Source organism: Salmo trutta, chromosome 20 (genome assembly GCF_901001165.1).
Source record: "Salmo trutta chromosome 20, fSalTru1.1, whole genome shotgun sequence".
NCBI classification, from domain to species: Eukaryota; Metazoa; Chordata; class Actinopteri; order Salmoniformes; family Salmonidae; genus Salmo; species Salmo trutta.
This window is the reverse complement of record NC_042976.1, coordinates 2,744,928-2,761,091: the sequence shown is the minus strand read 5'-3', so window position 1 is coordinate 2,761,091 and position 16,164 is coordinate 2,744,928. Positions and strand designations below refer to the sequence as shown.

General features: G+C 47.7%; 1 protein-coding gene across 4 annotated transcripts in view; it reads left to right on the top strand.

Moving 5' to 3' along the window:
* The first annotated feature begins 5,828 nt into the window (after positions 1 to 5,828).
* The window catches only part of LOC115155416 (ras-associated and pleckstrin homology domains-containing protein 1), a 136,088-nt gene continuing 125,752 nt past the window's right edge, over positions 5,829 to 16,164 (top strand). Inside the window, exon 1 of one of the 4 annotated variants that reach the window (XM_029702018.1) lies at positions 5,829 to 6,080. The gene's annotated coding sequence lies outside the window, so the exon portion shown is untranslated. Of the gene's footprint in view, positions 6,081 to 9,137; positions 9,279 to 16,164 lie in introns of those variants that run through there. The other 3 variants (XM_029702016.1, XM_029702020.1, XM_029702017.1) reach the window with 3 other exon arrangements.

The window sequence follows — 16,164 nt, the reverse complement described above, 5'->3', positions numbered from 1 at the left end:
GTCTAGGGTTTCTGGGAGGATGGTGTTGTGAGCCATGACCAGCCTTTCAAAGCAGTTGGTGGCTACAGACGTGAGTGCTACGGGTTGGTAGTCATTTAGGCAGGTTACCTTAGTGTTCTTGGGCACAGGGACTATGGAGGTCTGCTTGAAACATGTTGGTATTACAGACTCGGACAGGGAGAGGTTGAAAATGTCAGTGAAGACACTTGCCAGTTGGTCAGCGCATGCTCGCAGTACATGTCCTTGTAATCTGTCAGGCCTGCGGCCTTGTGATGTTGACCTGTCTAAAGGTCTTACTCACATCGGCTGCGGAGAGCGTGATCACAAACCTTCCGGTACAGCTGGTGCTCTCATGAATGTTTCAGTGTTATTTGCCTCGAAGTGAGCATAGAAGTAGTTTAGCTCATCTGGTAGGCTCGTGTCACTGGGCAGCTCCAGGCTGTACTTCCCTTTGTAGTCTATCATGGTTTGCAAGCCCTGCCACATCCGACGAGCATCGGAGCCAGTGTAGTACGACTCGATCTTAGTCCTCTATTGATGCTTTGCCTGTTTGATGGTTCGTCAGAGGGCATAGCGGGATTTCTTTGATCGCCTTCAAATTCTCCGAAGGCAGCCCGCTCTCCGGCCTCTCTTTCTCCACCTCCTCTTCACGCAGATCACTGGGGTCGGGACCTGTTCCCGAAGGAGCCTTATATCCTCCGCCTCGGGCTCATCAGAGTCGTGAAAGAAGAAAAAGGATTCTGCTAATCCGTGGTGAGTAATCGCAGTCCTGATGTCTAGAAGTTATTTTCGGTCATAAGAGACGGTAGCGGCAACATTATGTTCAAAATAAGTTAAAAAAATAATAAGTTACAAACAACGCAGATTAACCAACAAATCAATCGGTTGAAGGCACGTAAAATGTCTGCCTTCTGCTTCAGCGCCATCATACAATCAGACAGCCAGTCACAGTTTAACACCTCTCCCCTGCAAGGCAAACCCCTGCTCTCTGGGTATGACTATGAGGTGGGTTAGGAGAGAGTTGACACAGCTAACAGAGTGAAGAGAAAATGAGAGGTTTAACCTCAATGTGGTGGTGGTTCCACAGAACTACCAGGGGTGGAAATCATAATCACACCAAAGCATAGACCTTTTCTTTCATTAAAGAAGGAAAACTGTGTCCTCTTTACCTTAGTTTAGTTATCTGTTATCTATGGAAGTGGTATGAGCCTACAGGGAGGAGGTCAGAGACCTCGCGGTGTGGTGTGATGAGACAGCCTATAGGGAGGTCGTCAGAGACCTGGTGGTGTGGTGTGAGCCTATAGGGAGGGGGTCAGAGACCTGGCAGTGTGGCGCCAGGACAACAACCTCTCCCTCAACGTCAGCAAAACAAAAGAGCCGATCGTGGACCACAGGAAACGGAGGGGCGAGCACGCCCCCATCCACATCACTAAGCTGTAGAGGAGCGGGTCGAGAGCTTCAAGTTCCTCGGTGTCCACATCACTAAGCTGTAGAGGAGCGGGTCGAGAGCTTCAAGTTCCTTGGTGCTATTCCTCTGCCATCATCTGGGTTAAGCCCCGCAATGTGGGAGGAAGGCACAAACTTGGAGATGTTGGCTAAAGCCTTGAGTTCCTCGTGCCATTTCGCTGGTTTTAGTTTTTTTTCCTCCAGTGGTTTGATTTCATCACTGTAGAAGGCCTACCTGTTCTGTTCTGTTCTGATCTTGTATTGTATTTTGTTCCTCAACTCTTTCAATAAGACAGTGCTCTTCTGGTAATGCTGTAGTTATAGCTTTCATCCACTAGGGGGCATATGCTATCCAAAAGGCAGTCTGTCGTCATAAGGTCTTGGTTTGAACATTTTATTTGGTAAGAAGGAAGAGCCAGTCACAGTTTAACACCTCTCCCCTGCAAGGCAAACCCCTGCTCTCTGGGTATGACTATGAGGTGGGTTAGGAGAGAGTTGACACAGCTAACAGAGTGAAGAGGAAGTGAAAGGTTTAACCTCAATGTGGTGGTGGTTCCACAGAACTACCAGGAGTGGAAATCATAATCACACCAAAGCATAGACCTTTTCTTTCATTAAAGAAGGAAACCTGTGTCCTCTTTACTTTAGTTTAGATATCTGTTATCTCTGGACGTGTGGTAAGTAAGAAGAGGAGAATGTAAAGTCAGTGTTAGAAATGTGCCTTTTGAGACTACAAAAGTGGCATTCCATCATTCCTCTATATCGAAGGGTCAGATAAAGTAGCTGTAGTGATGTCATCTCAGGCCCTGGATATCAATTTAAACATTTTGTATAGATAATGTGCTTGTGTTATATACCACATACCTGTTTTAATAACAGAACAAAGAAAAAAGGAGGCGAAACGTTTAGAATTGTCACAGGCGTTTTCTTCGTGTTGTCGAGGGGAGGGGCAGGGTTGCCAGGTCAAGCGAAAATGTCTAGCCCAATGATCACTCATCACTCAAAAAAAAAAAAAAAAAAAAAAATTTTACTGTAAGAGAGGAGTCGTCATATTTATAAAATAAACAATTTTTCCATAACATTATCAAGCCAATTAAAAAGGAATATCATAGTAACTTGTAGTGACATCAAAATAATAATTACTGCATGCTTTATTACGTCGATTTACGTCGTTTGGCTGCTAGCATTAAGCAATAAGTTACAAGGGGGTGTGGTGTAGTGCCAGTATACCACTGCTAAGGGCTGTTCTTACGCATGACACAATGCAGAGTGCCTGGATACAACCGTTAGCCGGGGTATATTGGCCATATACCACAAAAACCCCCAGGATGCTTTATTACTATTATAAACTGGTTACCAATGTAATTAGAACAGTAAAAAGTCATGTTTTTGTCATACCCGTGGTATACGGTCTGATATACCATAGCTTTCAGCCAATCAGCATTCAAGGCTCGAACCAGGTTTATAATTATAAATAAATCCCCTTCGCACATGTGCATAACTATAGGAAATCAATCTCTGAGCAAGAAACACTTGGATGAACAAAAAAACGAATGTTAGGCTATTCTCTGGTAATTGCGCTGTTTTATGTGCCCCGATGTTAAGAATACAAACAGTTATAAATGGCCCATTTGCGAAATTGACTTGTCAATTCCAATAGGCATAGGCTACAGACTAAAATCTGGGTTTATGATTGTAATTCAACTTTGCCATGGTTTGCTTAGATACAGGCAGGTATCCTATAGCCCCTGAAAGGCCTACATCTCATCTCAGATAGACTACAGTAGCCTAGACAAGATGTAGTCAAGATGTCAACTGAACGATTTAGCAGCTGGTTTAGTTCAAATGAACAGACTAATTTCGAGGAACAAAGTGCTTGTTTCCCAATAACCTTCTGGAATAAGTTACTGAGGAGGGGGTCATAACATCACATCCAAGATGGCGTAGCGGTCAGACGTCTTTGTCTTTGTCATCTGCCCCCCTTATTGTGGGAAGCTTGTGGAAGGCTACCTGAAACGTTTGACCCAAGTTAAAGAATTTAAAGGCAATGCTACCAAATACTAATTGTGTGTATGTAAACTTCTGACCCACTGGGAATGTGATGAAATAAATAAAAGCTGAAATAAATCATTCTCCCTACTATCATTCTGACATTTCACATTCTTAAAATAAAGTGGTGATCCGAACTGACCTAAGACAGGGAATTCTTACAAGGATTAAATGCTAGGAATTGTGAAAAACTGAGTTTAAATGTATTTGGTTAAGGTGTATGTAAACTTCAGACTTCAACTGTATTTTTATCATGTCCATCAATGCAAGGCTCGGGCTCCTCACCTTCTACCCTTTTCACCTCCAGAACCCAAACTGGTGTCCGGCTCACTCTGTTTTGAACTTGACACCAATGTTCTTCGTCATACCCTCACCCTTGTTATTATCAACTTTAACAGATTCAAACTCATCCTCTGTCTTTTTCAACCTCCTCTCTTTTTCACTCCAATCCTTCTCCCTTAAGGATTGGAGTGACTTCCTTGATGAAAACATGACACTTTTCCAAGTCAAACTCTTTTCAGGCTCCTTGAGAGCTGAAACCCTGTACTCCTTCCAGTTGAAATGGAGACCGCTCTTTACCTGAAGGCCTTGACACCTGTCTGCCTGCTTTATGTACAGCAAGATATGGCCACGTGACTCCCTCTCTGTATGAGCGATTCATTTTCAGAGAGGTGTTCCTAATAAACTGACCAGTCAGTGTTATTACGATTGCCTCTCAAATAAATTGCGTTTGTTTTAGCTTGGTTTGGTTGATTGGTGGAGGCTGATTGCAGGGTTGGTTGATTGGTGGAGGCTGATTGTAGGGTTGGTTGATTGGTGGAGGCTGATTGTAGGGTTGGTTGATTGGTGGAGGCTGATTGCAGGGTTGGTTGATTGGTGGAGGCTGAATGTAGGGTTGGTTGATTGGTGGAGGCTGATTGGTGGAGGCTGATTGTAGGGTTGGTTGATTGGTGGAGGCTGATTGCAGGTTTGGTTGATTGGTGGAGGCTGATTGTAGGGTTGGTTGATTGGTGGAGGCTGATTGCAGGGTTGGTTGATTGGTGGAGGCTGATTGTAGGGTTGGTTGATTGGTGGAGGCTGATTGCAGGGTTGGTTGATTGGTGGAGGCTGATTGGTGGAGGCTGATTGTAGGGTTGGTTGATTGGTGGAGGCTGATTGTAGGGTTCGTTGATTGGTGGAGGCTGATTGTAGGGTTGGTTGATTGGTGGAGGCTGATTGGTGGAGACTGATTGTAGGGTTGGTTGATTGGTGGAGGCTGATTGCAGGGTTGGTTGATTGGTGGAGGCTGATTGTAGGGTTGGTTGATTGGTGGAGGCTGATTGCAGGATTGGTTGATTGGTGGAGGCTGATTGTAGGGTTGGTTGATTGGTGGAGGCTGATTGGTGGAGGCTGATTGTAGGGTTGGTTGATTGGTGGAGGCTGATTGCAGGGTTGGTTGATTGGTGGAGGCTGATTGTAGGGTTGGTTGATTGGTGGAGGCTGATTGTAGGGTTGGTTGATTGGTGGAGGCTGATTGTAGGGTTGGTTGATTGGTGGAGGCTGATTGTAGGGTTGGTTGATTGGTGGAGGCTGATTGCAGGGTTGGTTGATTGGTGGAGGCTGATTGCAGGGTTGGTTGATTGGTGGAGGCTGATTGCAGGGTTGGTTGATTGGTGGAGGCTGATTGCAGGGTTGGTTGATTGGTGGAGGCTGATTGTAGGGTTGGTTGATTGGTGGAGGCTGATTGTAGGGTTGGTTGATTGGTGGAGGCTGATTGCAGGGTTGGTTGATTGGTGGAGGCTGATTGCAGGGTTGGTTGATTGGTGGAGGCTGATTGTAGGGTTGGTTGATTGGTGGAGGCTGATTGGTGGAGGCTGATTGTAGGGTTGGTTGATTGGTGGAGGCTGATTGCAGGGTTGGTTGATTGGTGGAGGCTGATTGTAGGGTTGGTTGATTGGTGGAGGCTAATTGCAGGGTTGGTTGATTGGTGGAGGCTGATTAGTGGAGGCTGATTGCAGGGCTGGTTGATTGGTGGAGGCTGATTGTAGGGTTGGTTGATTGGTGGAGGCTGATTGTAGGGTTGGTTGATTGGTGGAGGCTGATTGCAGGGTTGGCTGATTGGTGGAGGCTGATTGGTGGAGGCTGATTGCAGGGTTGGTTGATTGGTGGAGGCTGATTAGTGGAGGCTGATTGCAGGGTTGGTTGATTGGTGGAGGCTGATTGTAGGGTTGGTTGATTGGTGGAGGCTGATTGCAGGGTTGGCTGATTGGTGGAGGCTGATTGGTGGAGGCTGATTGCAGGGTTGGTTGATTGGTGGAGGCTGATTGCAGGGTTGGTTGATTGGTGGAGGCTGATTGCAGGGTTTGGTTGATTGGTGGAGGCTGATTGCAGCGTTGGTTTCGGGCTGGACAGGAAACAGGAATTCGGGAACGCGCCTAGATGGGATGCGCAGTCCCGGCTGGTTTTCCCAGAATGGAGCAGTGAGCCCGTTACGGCGGTGAAAACCGTTCACTTCTGAACACCACAAGATTGCCTTGATTTGCGACACATTTAAACCTACCAGTTTTACGTTGGATTCCCGACGAAAACATTCTGGATTTGTGACAGTAAGTAACGTTATCCGTTTGCTTTCTCTTTCTCTGTCGTTTTAAAGCCACCTTTTATTTTCTTGCGCTGCATTTGCTAAATGATCTCAGATGTACATTGCATTGATTTTATTGGAGGCTGTTCAGTTTAAATGCTGTACAATGTTACTGTATTATATCGGATTAGCACATCAGGCTACCATGAAACAGCGGTGAGATGTTGAGACATTTTGAATGCAATAATAAACCTGGATTTATCTCCAGGCCGACCATGCACTAGGAGACCAGGCTACAGTGTTCATGCATTTCAACGAAGGCAGCAGATTACAGTTGAAGGCTTCTGCAGCTGGAAAAGACGTTTTCAGGATAAATTGAATATGTAGTTTTATGCCGCAGGAGGGACAAGCACAGAGAGAAAGCCTTGGATGGTTCCTGGCCTGTGAACACTATTACCGTAGAGAATAATGCCAAATAAAGGTTTCCGTTTAGTATCCTCGCCCTCATTCGGGGACATGTTCCTAGTTTTGAGTGTCATTTCTAAACGAGGCAGATGATCAAGGCGTGGCGAGGCATTGCTTTAGGCGTGTTGTCGGTCCACCGTTAAATGTTGCTGGATTTCACACCCTGTCATTTCCACATTCTCATCACAGAACTGTTGGTTCATGTCGGACGTAATACCGAATAGGCCACATTTTTTTATTTTATTTTTTATTTATTCTCCTCAACAAACTATTCATCTTTACAAAATGTATACGAGGCTGGTTTAGTGGTTTTAAAGAGAGCTACTGTAGTGATGTTACCTTGCCTCAGTCTGATGACAGGCCTGTCTGATGCTCAGCATGTGCCTAAAATGTAGGTATATGGTCGGGATGTAAAAAATAAATAACATCTATAGACGAGCATCTCCGGTAAATGATGACGTAGTGCCGGGTTGACTTTATCTCAGGGTGTCACGCTGCCTCTACACTCAGGATTTCTAACTGGAGAATGAGGATCTAGTTTGATAATCCGCAATATTCCCAGACTAACACATGCTAGTTGGAATGTAATTCTGGAGCCAGCCTAATCCCACAAAAAAATGTTTTTTTTTATTGGTTGAAAGGGTTACTGTCATAAACATATGTATGTTTGCATTCTACACCCTGATCTCAGCATCTGCTGAATCCGCCTTTCAGAGCAGGGCCCAGAGAGCAGGGCCCAGAGAGCAGGGCCCAGAGAGCAACTACTGGCTGTATTGCGTTGGATACAGTGATGAATCTCTCCAGTGATTGTATGTGAACATTTGCCTTTGTGTATCCTCTATCCTTTTGTGTCAGGTAGGGTAGACAACTCTATCAGATAGGCCTACATAAATATACACTGAGTGTACAAAACATTAAGACCACCTTCCTAATATTGAGTTGCACCCCCCCTTTTGCCCTCAACAGCCTCAATTCGTCAGGGCATGGACTGTCGAAAGCATTCCACAGGGATGCTGTTCCATGTTGACTCCGTTGCTTCCCACAGTTGTGTCAAGTTAGCTGGATGTCCTTTGGGTGGTGGAACATTCTTGATATACACAGGAATTTGTTGAGTATAGGAAAAACCCAGCGGCTTTGCAGTTCTTGACACAAACTGGTGCGCCTGGCACCTACTACCATTACCCCGTTCAAAGGCACTTAAATTTTTTTGTCTTGCCTGTTCACCCTCTGAATGGCACACATGCACAATCCAGGTCTCAAGGGTTGAAAATCCTTTTTTAACATTAAAAACAGCATCCCGGAGTCGCCTCTTCGCTGTTGACGTTGAGACTGGTGTTTTGCGGGTACTATTTAATGAAGCTGCTGGTTGAGGACTTGTGAGACGTCTGTTTCTCAAGAATAGACTGACGAGTTTCAGAAGAAAGGTCTTTGTTTCTGGCCATTTTGAGCCTGTAATCGAACCCACAATGCAGATGCTCCAGATACTCAACTAGTCTAAAGGCCAGTTTTATTGCTTCTTTAATCAGAACAGTTTTGAGCTGTGCTAATATAATTGCAAAATAGTTTTCTAATGATCAATTAACCTTTTTAAAATGATAAACTTCGATTAGCTAACATAACGTGCCATTGGAACACAGGAGTGATGGTTGCTGATAATGGGCCTCTGTACGCCTGTAGATATTCCATTAAAAATCTTCCGTTTCCAGCTACAATAGTCATTTACAACATTAACAATGTCTACACTGTATTTCTGATCAATTTGATGTTATTTTAATGGACAAAAAGCAAATTTTTCTTTCAAAAACAAGGACATTTCTAAGTGACCCCAAACTTGTGAACAGTAATGTATATTAGCACTTCCTGTTTTGTACTTCCTGCTTTGCTCCTACGGGTACACTCGCAATGGCTGCATCATTTAATTGAATGGGGATGCCTGTTCTATTCCTTCTATTTCTATGGCAGCACATGCAGTTGGGAGGAGATGAGAAAATGTACGTTTAAAAAAAAAACAAAAAAAAAAACTTTTTTGAGACGGAAGGGGGGGATAAAAATCTAACGGGCATTTGTCATCAGTGAGGAATCTGAAGTTGTGTGGCATCCTTCCATCCTCGTCTGAAACAGCTGGTCTCTGCTGTGGGGGTCAGGGGGAACTACAGTATGTGGGAAATATGATGCCATTTGGGATGTCCATACTGTAGGTCTAAGTCGGTGTGTTGTATACATTAAAACGTCATATCTCTGAGCCCTGAAACCTCCCACCCTTTAGAGGCTGATTAGAGTTACTGCCGGGATGGGCCTGTGGGGGGAGTTACTGCCGGGACGGGCCTGTGGGGGGAGTTACTGCCGGGGACGGGCCTGTGGGGGGAGTTACTGCCGGGGACGGGGCTGAATCGGCCTGTGTGCGCGGGGGGACGGGGCTGAATCGGCCTGTGTGTGCGGGGGGACGGGGCTGAATCGGCCTGTGTGTGCGGGGGGACGGGGCTGAAAATGTGGAGTAGGTTCAACATAAGACAAGTGAGAGGACTAACTGGTGTCTCCAAGTGGACAAACATCTCTCCGAAGTCTGCACAGTTTCAATGCACTTTTATGACTCCAAGAAGAGTATTCAACTAGAAGGTGCCTTTTCAGCTCTCCTGGCTGTTTCTGTCGAGGAACTAGAGGAAGCATGCTGGTAGTTGTTCAGTTTGGTAGACGGCTCTGCATCCCCGCCGTCACACAACACAATCCAAAAAACGGACAATTATAAATCGCGATCTGGGTGAGATGTGCATAATTGTTTTGGGGGGGCTTTTTCTATTGCCCAACAATGAGTCACTAAGTGTATTTTATAAATCTTACAGTGAGGGGGGGAAAAAAGTATTTGATCCCCTGCTGATTTTGTACGTTTGCCCACTGACAAAGAAATGATCAGTCTATAATTTTAATGGTAGGTTTATTTGAACAGTGAGAGACAGAATAACAACAACAAAAAAATCCAGAAAAACGCATGTCAAAAATGTTATAAAATGATCAAATACTTTTTTCCCCTCACTGTAGTATCAGGCTTTTTACAGGGCGATTCAGAGAAACGGATGGTTTTTATTTTAGTATGTATAGAAAGGAGTCGTGTTTTCACTTTTAAGGGTGTCTTCTGCCGGCTCGTTTTCGTCACAAAAGACAAATGTCTTCATTCTGTTCAGAACAACCCAGGGATACGACGGAATGTCGTCTGGTAACTGTACATCTAACATAGTGATTACTAAACGTTAACGTTTTCTATGACATTAGTTTTTTTTGTTTTTTTTAATGATGTGGACATTTTCAACTCACCGGTGTTTTTTTGGCTTGTATGACATCAGTGGTATTTATCCTCAACAGCATCATCTTTTAATTTACAGTATTTCCCTCACTGGGACACCGAAACATGTGCAGAAGTTGCCCAATCAGTGGGAAGGATGGGGTGTGTGTGTGTGTGTGTGTGACTTCCTGTCGCGTGTCGCTCTAGTTCAGAACGTTTCTCAGTCAAAACCCATTAACAGAACTGTGACGTCACTGTACAGTGTTTTGGTTTAGCTGACCCTTGGCTTAGTGTTAGCAGCTGCTGTAGTCGTTCCAGACACTGTACCGCCCTTCTTCTCAGGAATGACTTCAGAGAAACCTCCTATAGACTGGAGAAACTCTGCAGAATGACGATACATGAATGCGGCATTCATTTATAAAGTCCGCCAAGTCACTGATCTCTAGCGATCTTGATTGTCAAGGAACTGTGATGCTGAAGTAGTTAACGGATCTGATTTGAAGTCTATACGGTCTTGTTGAGATGCAGAGTAGACCTATTTGAGTATATGGTTCTATAAGACAGACACTCTAAGCTTAGAAAGCCACAGAGTTCTTCATCTCGCTCCCGCTGGCTTTACATACCGTTACCCGCCCGCTCCCGCTGGCTTTTCATACCGTTACCCTCCCGCTGGCTTTACATACCGTTACCCTCCCGCTGGCTTTACATACTGTTACCCTCCCGCTGGCTTTACATACCGTTACCCGCCCGCTCCCGCTGGCTTTTCATACCGTTACCCTCCCGCTGGCTTTACATACCGTTACCCTCCCGCTGGCTTTACATACCGTTACCCTCCCGCTGGCTTTACATACCGTTACCCTCCCACTGGCTTTACATACCGTTACCCTCCCGCTGGCTTTTCATACCGTTACCCGCCTGCTGGCTTTACATACCGTTACCCGCCCGCTCCCGCTGGCTTTTCATACCGTTACCCTCCCGCTGGCTTTACATACCGTTACCCTCCCGCTGGCTTTTCATACCGTTACGCTCCCGCTGGCTTTACATACCGTTACCCTCCCGCTCCCGCTGGCTTTTCATACCGTTACCCTCCCGCTGGCTTTTCATACCGTTACCCTCCCGCTGGCTTTACATACCGTTACCCTCCCGCTGGCTTTTCATACCGTTACCCTCCCGCTGGCTTTACATACCGTTACCCTCCCGCTGGCTTTACATACCGTTACCCTCCCGCTGGCTTTACATACCGTTACCCTCCCGCTGGTTTTTCATACCGTTACCCTCCCGCTGGCTTTTCATACCGTTACCCTCCCGCTGGCTTTACATACCGTTACCCTCCCGCTGGCTTTTCATACCGTTACCCTCCCGCTGGCTTTTCATACCGTTACCCTCCCGCTGGCTTTACATACCGTTACCCTCCCGCTCCCGCTGGCTTTACATACCGTTACCCTCCCGCTCCCGCTGGCTTTACATACCGTTACCCTCCCGCTGGCTTTTCATACCGTTACCCTCCCGCTGGCTTTACATACCGTTACCCTCCCGCTGGCTTTACATACCGTTACCCTCCCGCTGGCTTTACATACCGTTACCCTCCCGCTGGCTTTACATACCGTTACCCTCCCGCTGGCTTTACATACCGTTACCCTCCCGCTGGCTTTACATACCGTTACCCTCCCGCTGGCTTTTCATACCGTTACCCTCCCGCTGGCTTTTCATACCGTTACCCTCCCGCTGGCTTTTCATACCGTTACCCGCCCGCTGGCTTTTCATACCGTTACCCTCCCGCTGGCTTTACATACCGTTACCCTCCCGCTGGCTTTTCATACCGTTACCCTCCCGCTGGCTTTTCATACCGTTACCCTCCCGCTGGCTTTACATACCGTTACCCTCCCGCTGGCTTTACATACCGTTACCCTCCCGCTGGCTTTACATACCGTTACCCTCCCGCTGGCTTTACATACCGTTACCCTCCCGCTGGCTTTACATACCGTTACCCTCCCGCTCCCGCTGGCTTTACATACCGTTACCCTCCCGCTCCCGCTGGCTTTTCATACCGTTACCCTCCCGCTCCCGCTGGCTTTTCATACCGTTACCCTCCCGCTCCCGCTGGCTTTACATACCGTTACCCTCCCGCTGGCTTTTCATACCGTTACCCTCCCGCTGGCTTCACATACCGTTACCCTCCCGCTGGCTTTACATACCGTTACCCTCCCGCTGGCTTTACATACCGTTACCCTCCCGCTGGCTTTTCATACCGTTACCCTCCCGCTGGCTTTTCATACCGTTACCCTCCCGCTGGCTTTTCATACCGTTACCCTCCCGCTGGCTTTTCATACCGTTACCCTCCCGCTGGCTTTTCATACCGTTACCCTCCCGCTGGCTTTTCATACCGTTACCCTCCCGCTGGCTTTTCATACCGTTACCCGCCCGCTGGCTTTACATACCGTTACCCTCCTGCTCCCGCTGGCGTTACCGTTACCCTCCTGCTCCCGTTGGCTTTACATACCGTTACCCTCCCGCTGGCTTTTCATACCGTTACCCTCCCGCTGGCTTTACATACCGTTACCCTCCCGCTGGCTTTGCATACCGTTACCCTCCCGCTGGCTTTGCATACCGTTACCCTCCCGCTGGCTTTACATACCGTTACCCTCCCTCTGGCTTTACATACCGTTACCCTCCCGCTGGCTTTTCATACCGTTACCCGCCCGCTGGCTTTTCATACCGTTACCCGCCCGCTGGCTTTTCATACCGTTACCCGCCCGCTGGCTTTTCATACCGTTACCCTCCCGCTGGCTTTACATACCGTTACCCTCCCGCTGGCTTTACATACCGTTACCCTCCCGCTGGCTTTACATACCGTTACCCTCCCGCTGGCTTTACATACCGTTACCCTCCCGCTGGCTTTACATACCGTTACCCTCCCGCTGGCTTTTCATACCGTTACCCTCCCGCTGGCTTTTCATACCGTTACCCTCCCGCTGGCTTTACATACCGTTACCCTCCCGCTGGCTTTTCATACCGTTACCCTCCCGCTGGCTTTTCATACCGTTACCCTCCCGCTGGCTTTTCATACCGTTACCCTCCCGCTGGCTTTTCATACCGTTACCCTCCGCTGGCTTTTCATACCGTTACCCTCCCGCTCCCGCTGGCTTTTCATACCGTTACCCTCCCGCTGGCTTTTCATACCGTTACCCTCCCGCTGGCGTTAGCGTTACCCGCCTGCTCCCGCTGGCTTTTCATACCGTTACCCTCCCGCTGGCTTTACATACCGTTACCCTCCCGCTGGCTTTACATACCGTTACCCTCCCGCTGGCTTTACATACCGTTACCCTCCCGCTGGCTTTTCATACCGTTACCCTCCCGCTGGCTTTTCATACCGTTACCCTCCCGCTGGCTTTTCATACCGTTACCCTCCCGCTGGCTTTTCATACCGTTACCCTCCCGCTGGCTTTACATACCGTTACCCCTACCTCCCCGCTGGCTTTACATACCGTTACCCTCCCGCTGGCTTTACATACCGTTACCCCCCGCTGGCTTTACATACCGTTACCCTCCCGCTGGCTTTACATACCGTTACCCTCCCGCTGGCTTTACATACCGTTACCCTCCCGCTGGCTTTACATACCGTTACCCCTCCCGCTGGCTTTTTCATACCGTTACCCTCCCGCTGGCTTTTCATACCGTTACCCTCCCGCTGGCTTTTCATACCGTTACCCTCCCGCTGGCTTTTCATACCGTTACCCTCCCGCTGGCTTTACATACCGTTACCCGCCCGCTCCCGCTGGCTTTTCATACCGTTACCCTCCCGCTGGCTTTACATACCGTTACCCTCCCGCTGGCTTTACATACCGTTACCTGCCCGCTCCCGCTGGCTTTTCATACCGTTACCCTCCCGCTGGCTTTTCATACCGTTACCCGCCCGCTGGCTTTTCATACCGTTACCCTCCCGCTGGCTTTACATACCGTTACCCTCCCGCTCCCGCTGGCTTTACATACCGTTACCCTCCCGCTCCCGCTGGCTTTACATACCGTTACCCTCCCGCTGGCTTTACATACCGTTACCCTCCCGCTGGCTTTACATACCGTTACCCTCCCGCTGGCTTTACATACCGTTACCCTCCCGCTGGCTTTACATACCGTTACCCTCCCGCTGGCTTTACATACCGTTACCCTCCCGCTGGCTTTTCATACCGTTACCCTCCCGCTGGCTTTTCATACCGTTACCCTCCCGCTGGCTTTTCATACCGTTACCCTCCCGCTGGCTTTTCATACCGTTACCCTTCCGCTGGCTTTTCATACCGTTACCCTCCCGCTGGCTTTACATACCGTTACCCTCCCGCTGGCTTTACATACCGTTACCCGCCCGCTGGCTTTTCATACCGTTACCCGCCCGCTGGCTTTTCATACCGTTACCCTCCCGCTGGCTTTTCATACCGTTACCCGCCCGCTGGCGTTACATACCGTTACCCGCCTGCTCCCGCTGGCGTTACCGTTACCCGCCTGCTCCCGCTTTCTCTTGAGCTACGTTGTGTATAATATAGCCAACATTAATAGGAGTGGGACCATTTGCATGCAGATATGGCTGATCAATATTTATTTCTAGGTAATGTAGTAGGCCTAAACTATAGCTTAATCAATAATACTTTTTTTGGGTCGCCATCCACTTCATCCTTCTACCACTCAGCTTTTGGGGAGGCTGAGGCAGTTCTCACTGAAGCTGCTTTTATCTTGCCAACCAATCCCACATGCCAGGTGGCACTTTCGTTTTTTTTTTGGAGAGGATCCTCAAAAGTAGCCCTTCTCTCTCCTCTACCATCTCAACTCTACATGAAAACACTGACTTGAAATGAATGTGGTAGAATGTAGTGTTTCTGTGTGATTGAACCTAACTTGAGAGTAAGGCTGTAGTTTTATCTGTGAGAGAAAGTCTCTCTCTCACACACACGTTGTGTTTGACTTGTCTGTGTTGGGTTGGAGATAAAGTGCAAACAGCATCTTATCTAGTGTTTGAAAACGGTACCACCCACACCAGTGGAATAGCCTCTCTCTCTCTGTGTGTGTGTGTGTGTGTGTTTTAGAATGTCATAGTACTAAGCAGTCATACACACATAGCCAGAGTGAAGGTTTTATTATGGAATAGACAGGAGGTCATTATAAACAGGTTTCCTGTCCTCTTCACTTGTAAAACATTAGCCAGAAGAACAGTTAGTTTGACTGTAAAATGTCTAAGGATATGTTCCAAAAGGCGCCCTATATCAGGGATAGGCAACCCTGTTCCTGGAGTGCCAAATGTACTGCAGGGTTTTGTTCCAACTAGGCACCACGCCTGACAGACGGAGCTACTTGATTGGTCTTTAAACCCAACGCACCTGGTCTTCCCGGGCGGGTTAGAACCCAACGCACCTGGTCAGCCCGGGTGGGTTAGAACCCAACGCACCTGGCCTTTCCGGGCGGGTTAGAACCCAACGCACCTGGTCTTCCCGGGCGGGTTAGAACCCAACGCACCTGGCCTTTCCGGGCGGGTTAGAACCCAACGCACCTGGCCTTTCCGGGCGGGTTAGAACCCAACGCACCTGGTCTTCCCGAGCGGGTTAGAACCAAAACATGAAGTGCCTACTAATGTTGCAGCATTGTGTTAGGCATTTGTTTAATTTCCATTTGTTCCCAGGACCAAGGTTGCCTACTCCTGCCCTAGATAGTTCACTACTATTGACCAGGTCCCGTAGGGAATATATAGGACATAGTAGTGGTGTGAATGTTTTAAGTTCAGAAATAAATTCCTCACCTTCCACAAAATTATAATCACAGTGCTGTTATCATAAAATACCACTAACGGGTCCAAGATAATCATAAAGGGGAAGTAAGAATTGAACAAATGCTATAACGTTGGTAGGAGATCTGCATTTTTCTAATGATTTTGAAGCTGTCAAGCTATCCTGAATAAGTGACAAGCTACATGCTGTTTCAGAGCCTAATGTCTTTAGCTAGCTAACATTCCATCCCTGTGTTTCAGTTAAGCTAGCTAGCAGCAGACAGACTACAACAAGCTAAATCAGCTGATGAAATCACTGGTGACCGGATGTGGAGGTCCTGGGCTGGCGTGGTTACACGTAGTTTGCGGTTGTGAGGCAGGTTAGACGTACTGCCAAATTGGAGGCGGCTTGTGGTAGAGAAATTAACATTCAATTCTCTGGCAACAGCTCTGGTGGACATTCCTGCAGTCAGCATGCCAATTGCATGCTCCCTCAACTTGAGACCTGTGATATTGTGTTGTGACAAAACTGCACATTTTAGAGTGGCTTTTTATTGTCCCCAGCACAAGGTGCACCTGTGTAATGATCATGCTGTTTAATCATCTTCTTGATATGCCACA